The sequence below is a fragment of the Dipodomys merriami genome, unplaced genomic scaffold, assembly GCF_024711535.1.
Source record: "Dipodomys merriami isolate MVZ:Mamm:240054 unplaced genomic scaffold, mDipMer1.0.p SCAF_424, whole genome shotgun sequence".
Lineage (NCBI taxonomy): Eukaryota > Metazoa > Chordata > Mammalia > Rodentia > Heteromyidae > Dipodomys > Dipodomys merriami.
In genome coordinates this window covers 16,355-22,692 of record NW_027205871.1, presented here as the reverse complement: position 1 = coordinate 22,692, position 6,338 = coordinate 16,355, and the positions used below count along the sequence as shown (strand labels likewise).

The following is a 6,338-nucleotide window of genomic DNA, read 5'->3' as shown; positions in this document are numbered from 1 at the left end:
TTTCAGATCTTAACAATATTTCAGAAATTTTAGCTCTACAGTTAATGAACTGAAATAATACTAAAATATTCAAAGGATTTTCAGAAATTGCAAGACTTGCTCTGAGATGTTATGCATATTGAAACAGATATTCAAAAAGCCTTTTTTGTTAAAGTTGCCGTAATTTCTCCCACAAAAGAGCCATTAGTAAAGATACCTGTGCATGTACAAAACACCTTCAAATGCATCCACAATATGGACATAACACTTGCTTTTTGTTTGTTCGTTTTTGAAAGGAATATCTAACAAGCATATCCACAATACTTATTTTCAATGAATAAGATGGGATATTCAAACATAATATGGGTTGGATTAACTCTTAGTGAGAATAGATATAATCTTGCAAAGAAAGTGATTTTCAACAGAAATCCGGAAAGAGTTTATCCAACTTGTGTTTCACAGGAATAATCAGAGAGTAATACCTGTTTGGTCAAGTCTGTCCAAATCACTCTATGAGTGTATCTTAAAAGTATAACCAATTTAAGAGGTCAAATACGTATTTTGTACTGACAATCATCTTATAGCAACAACTTACTAACTAATTATGTCTGTATCTTCTTACCTAACATACAATAAGAGCTGAAAGCTGTCTCTTTTTCTACCTTAATATTGTAAATGCTTTGATTATGATGTTATTATTAGACAAATAATATGTACAAAGGCTGGTTCCACTGAAATGACATGACAGAACACTGATAAAAACATTGCAACACAGCTTTTTTCAGCCTCACCCTGTCCACATTGGCAAACAACATTGCAACAGCACATGCACACATATACACATACACACATGTTCGCACATGTACACACACATATGCACGCATGCTAAATTCAGGGTTTATTGTACAAAAAAGTCCACATAAAATATTAGTGATTAGGACAAATGATAATATGCCTTATTACAAAATAATACATAAAATATTACCACGCATGTTACATTTTACCTGCCTCTCCACATGTGACCACTTAATTTAGTTTTAATTAATTAATTACCTTATTAATTAATTTATTTGTTTGGTGCTAATACTAGGGCTTGAACTCAGGGCCTGGCTTTGTCCCAGAATTTATTTTTTGTTTCAGTTTGCTCAAGGCTAGCATTTTACTGCTTGTACCACAGCTCCATTTCTAGCTTTTGCTGGTTACTTTCAAATCAGAATCTAATGGACTGTTTTTTCTTGGTCTGTTTTCAATCCACAATGCTCAGATCTCATATTTCTGATTAACTACTACTAAAGACATAAGCCATCAGTGTGGCTTCTACATTTTCCTATATAGTTATCTCATGCACATACTTAGATGGTAATTTTAAAATGAGAGTATAGAAGCAAGATGTACAGTGATGATACTGTCCTGTCAGAAAATCAAGTTAGTAACGTAAATTTATTCTTAAAACCATACACAAAAAATACCATGACATAGTGTGAGAGAACTCACTATTGAACATATGAGCCTTAAGAGCTTTCTAATAGATCCATTATTTATTGGTACCCAACATTAGAAAAATGTATAAGGCATTGGTAAAATAGAAGTCCTTTGCATGACTACATACATTCCTTGTTTTTATAAGACACTTGCTTTCATCTAAAAAGTAGTCCTGTCTATTGTCTTCATGTGATTTTGATGATTGAAAGTGCTTAATGAGAAGGTCAAAATGTATTAGTAGTCCTTCACTATCAATTCTCATTTTCTTCTTGGAGAATATAATAATCAAATCAATAGTTCAGAATCAGCAAGCAATACTTCAGAATCATGATTCCAGTGCAAGTGGATCACCAGTAAGAGATCCTCAATACCAATTTCCACAAAGTTTTGTCACAGATACAATCTCCCTGCCTTCTCTAGCTGCTTTACTACCCTCTTATTCCTGCATCGTACAAGAAAAGTATGATTCAACTGATTTCAGTCAGATCTGTTATTAGAACTATCAAGGATTTATTTTACTGTCTGTAATTTGGTAAAGTTATGTCTCTTTACGTAGGCTACTAAAAATGTATTTACTAACTTCAAGTAAATACATAAATTCGATTTCCATCTCTTTTAAAAAATAAAATTTTGTTTGCTCTACAAATTGAACAGAGGCATGGATTTTGTGGCTAGCTACGTCACTAAACATCTGTCTCTTTCTTTCTCTCTCCCTTTCATGGTTCTCATAGATAATACGATTGCTCCATAATTCTCCTAATTTATTTTGCTTTTATATTTTTGGTTGTATCATTTCACTTTTTGCTCTGCCATTTCCCAAATCATTTATATGGAAGGCATTATTTCCTATTTTCTCATGCCTAGAATAAGCTGCACATGAAGACATCACTGGTCCTCATTTTCAGTGTGTACATTTGAATATGGAGGAATATCTTTCCTCTGCTCTCCATCAATTCCCTACTCTCCAGTTAGAATAATTTCGAATAGTAAAATTGGAAAAAGAGAAAATAAATCATGGTGAATAAACAGTTGCAGAAAATTCACCAGATGTTTCTGACCAGTTCAACCAATGTGAACTATTAGGGAAATACATGAACACCTCATTCCCACTGGCACTCAAAGTCTCTGGTTAGGCAATACTTTGGAATCTGGGGAACAAGATGAAAAAGTAAGGAATGGTATCAATTGCAAGAAAAAAATTGGAGAATGATAAAAGTATATTTCTTCATTGGGCTGCCGAAAATATTCAGCTTACTACAGTGCGGATACTTCTTTCCCAAAAGGCCACTTATGTGAATAGTAGGGATGATGATCAGTATACCCCTCTTTGAGAAGCCTACGGTGGACACTTAGACATTGTCAGTGAGTTGGTGTCTCAAGTGGCACATGCAATAACTGTAGATCACTGGACACTCCTGAACAGTGCATATACGTGGAATAATACCAGAGTGGCTTCTTTCTTACTTCATCATGATACAGATACCAATGCCCAAACTAAAGGACTCTTTTTTTTTTTTATTATTTTTGGTCTGGTCGTGGGGCCTGAACTCTGGGCCTGGACGCTGTCCCTCATCTCTTCAGCTCAAGGCTAGCGCTCTACCACTTGAGCCACAGCACCACTTCCCGCTTTTTTTTTCTGCTTATGTGGTGCTGAAGAATCGAACCTAGGGCCTCATGTATGCAAGGCAAGCGCTCTACCACTGAGCCACTTTCCCAGCCCAAATATTTTTGTTTGTTTGATTTTTGTTGTTGTTGTGGGTTTTTTTTTTTTTTTGGTCGGTCATGGGGCTTGAATTCTGGTCCTGGAGCTATCCCTGTGATCTTCAGCTCAAGGTGAGCCCTCTACCACTTGAGACACAGCTCCACTTCCAGTTTTCTAGTGGTTTATTTGAGATAAGAGTACCACAGATTTTCCTTCCCAGGCTGGCTTTGAAACATGATCCTCAGATCTCAGTCTCCTGTGCAGCTAGGATTATAGGCATGAACCACCAGTGCCCGGCAGCACCAATATTTTACTGTAAAAATTCATTGATTCCGCGGAATTCTTCCAAGTGAATTGCCTGCCTTGGATGGAAAAATGTATTCAATAGTTTTTGTAAACATGTACAATAATTTCTTCAGTGTTTGTGATTTTCTAATAAGAAATAATTTTAATATACCTGTTGAAATGAGTAGTACAGAAACCAAAATATTTCTGGTGCTTGTCTGAAAAAGTATATTTTAAAATATTCTATATTCTATGTTTGCATAATGTTCATAATTTATTTTCTCCTATATATACTTTGAATTCTATATTATTTTATAATATATACGTTCATTAATGTGTCCTTTCCGATTGTATTCCATATAGAAACAGTTTGATTCCTTTTTTTCTAGGTCTTTATTATTTTTCTTTGGGATAAAATGACAATGTTGTCTAATTTGAAAAGTTTTGTAAAGTTTATGCTATGTAAACGCCTTTCTGAGGTGATTTAATACACTGATGTCAAACTAAATTTGATTATATGAATTACGTGTATTGTTACACTTGTAATTTTGTAATCAACTTTTTAATCACTTTTTTCATTTCTTGCATCTGAAGAATGAAAAATATGGAATACTTCTCAAATTTTCATATTATCCTTGTGCAAGTGCCATGTTAATCTCTGTATTGTAATTTGAGTATACGTGCTGCGGAAGCATGTAATATCCTCTAATTATAATAGTTAATGATGCAATCTTTATACAGGCTTATATCTATGGGTGCCTACTTGTAACAAGGAAACCTTATTGTTCCTAACAATGCTATCGATCTTATTTCCCTAAAATTCTGTGAATAGTGGAAAAAATTATATTGATCAGTCAATTGCTCACATTTGCAAACGTTTTTGCCAATGAATATCTTGTCTTTTTATTTGGAATTTGATCATACTCTCTATTATTTATAGTTAGGTCCAAAGGTGATGGCTTTTTCAAGTACTTATTTATCCAGCTTTGTGGACCTAATGGATTCAAACTAAGCGTTGCTTAAGAGCTACTTCTAAACTTCTTCAGTTGACATTTTCCCAAATGAGGTGTTACTGGAACAAATGTCTACCTGAGCCTTTACCCTTCTTCCATGTGGGAACAGACCAACCAGAATACCTTACCCTGACAGCAAAGATTTTCTTACTAGAACAAAACTAATCTTGGTTACAAGGGATCATAGAGAGATGAACAGTTCAAACAGAACTGTTCAGACGAGAAGGTATTTTATCAAAATATAATTGTTTATTATACCTTTCATTTAAAAGTAGCTAAAGCCAAGAAGGTGAAAAAATTGTTTGTATCCATGATTACTTAATGTCCTGGCCTGTCTGTAAGTTCCTAGCAGGAACTTACACTACTGCCTTTTTATCACCAAATATTTTCATAGTTGCAGGAGAAGTGCATATGTTTCTCCTCATTATTAGGCATTAAATTGATAATGTTTTAATCACAGTGTTTCCTCTTGCCTCCATGCTGTAAATCTACAAATGATAAAGCTTTAGGTCTAATTCTATCAAACACTGAAGTAGAGATAATGGAATCATACTTTAAAACAGAGTTGCCTTTGATACAGTAACTACAACAGAACAATACAAAATGTGTGTCTTTTAATCATATTATATATAGTTATATATTTTATATTTATATGTGCTGATTTTATATTTCACACAATGAAACTTACTAGAATTAGTTGATAATTTGACCAATAAATTGATATTTATTTACTCCAATAAATAGAATTGGAATATAAATATTTAGGTTTCAAATATGTATTAGACTAGAAAACGTATCAATGCAATCTTTTTAGTATAAACTTGTGATACATTATAACTGTTCTTGCTCTTCTGAATCCACATGATAAAAAAACCATGTTTTCCTCTAATCTCTAATGGATTTTACTCTGCTGCTCTGTTTATTGTTTTAACTTGCTTGTCCCAAACTGTTTTTGTCCATATTTCTGAAGCATTCTTACTGATTATGCTCAAATTTTGCTAAGATTTCTAAAAAATATTATTCTTCTGCAGTACCCATGTGTCCTAGGATGCCAAGGCCCAGTTACCTGCATCATCAGATAACAGGGGCAAGACTTTTCACCCAGGCCCATGCAATATATCAACACAAAGTAATTGAAGACCCATCTCAATTTCGCATTTCCTATATTTCAGGGCCCCAATTCCTTGAGATGCAGGAATTAGCAGTAAGCAATTGTGAAATGCAAGGCAACTTAAAATGAAGGATGAGATCACAAAATTTGAGAGAAAGTACTGTAATTCAAACATTCAATTTACAGATGACCAGCCCATATGAGTGAACAAGTTCACAAAGCGTCATAAGATTATTTTTAATACCCCCCACCTATGATTAACTAAAGATTTTAGTCCAAAATAAGTGGGCCAAAAAATAGTTCCTAGAAGGATAGAACTATAATTGGTCTACCAAAGCCCGAAAACTTGACTTAGAGGTCAAATGTAATTCAGAAAAATATTTGAAGCACTAAGGAGTGCTTCAAAACACTGGGACTTCAGTACAACATGGTTCTGTGGTATAAAAATGTCACTCTCAAACCAATGATAATCTACATTTAATCTCCTGAAAGTATATTCTTTTTCAAATAAACTTTTTAAAATCACTTTCGCCAAAATAACATTTGACAAGTTGATGATATTTAGTGACTTTACAAGTTTTTCAAGTGTAGGGAGCAAGTTACAATTCAGTTGAATTATTTACACAGCACTAATTCCAAACATGTTCAACCATTCATTAAAGTGTAGAAATAGTACCAGCCACAATTTGTGTTTTTCAGTATGGGACTTTCAGAAATGTGTTTAATATGTCAGCCTCCTAAATTTCAATCCCAAACGTTAGCTAAT

At 33.7% G+C, this 6,338-nt stretch overlaps 1 pseudogene; it reads right to left on the bottom strand.

Moving 5' to 3' along the window:
- Nucleotides 1–4,046: 4,046 nt before the first annotated feature.
- Nucleotides 4,047–4,143, bottom strand: LOC138807646 (U6 spliceosomal RNA; annotated as a pseudogene).
- Nucleotides 4,144–6,338: the final 2,195 nt, after the last annotated feature.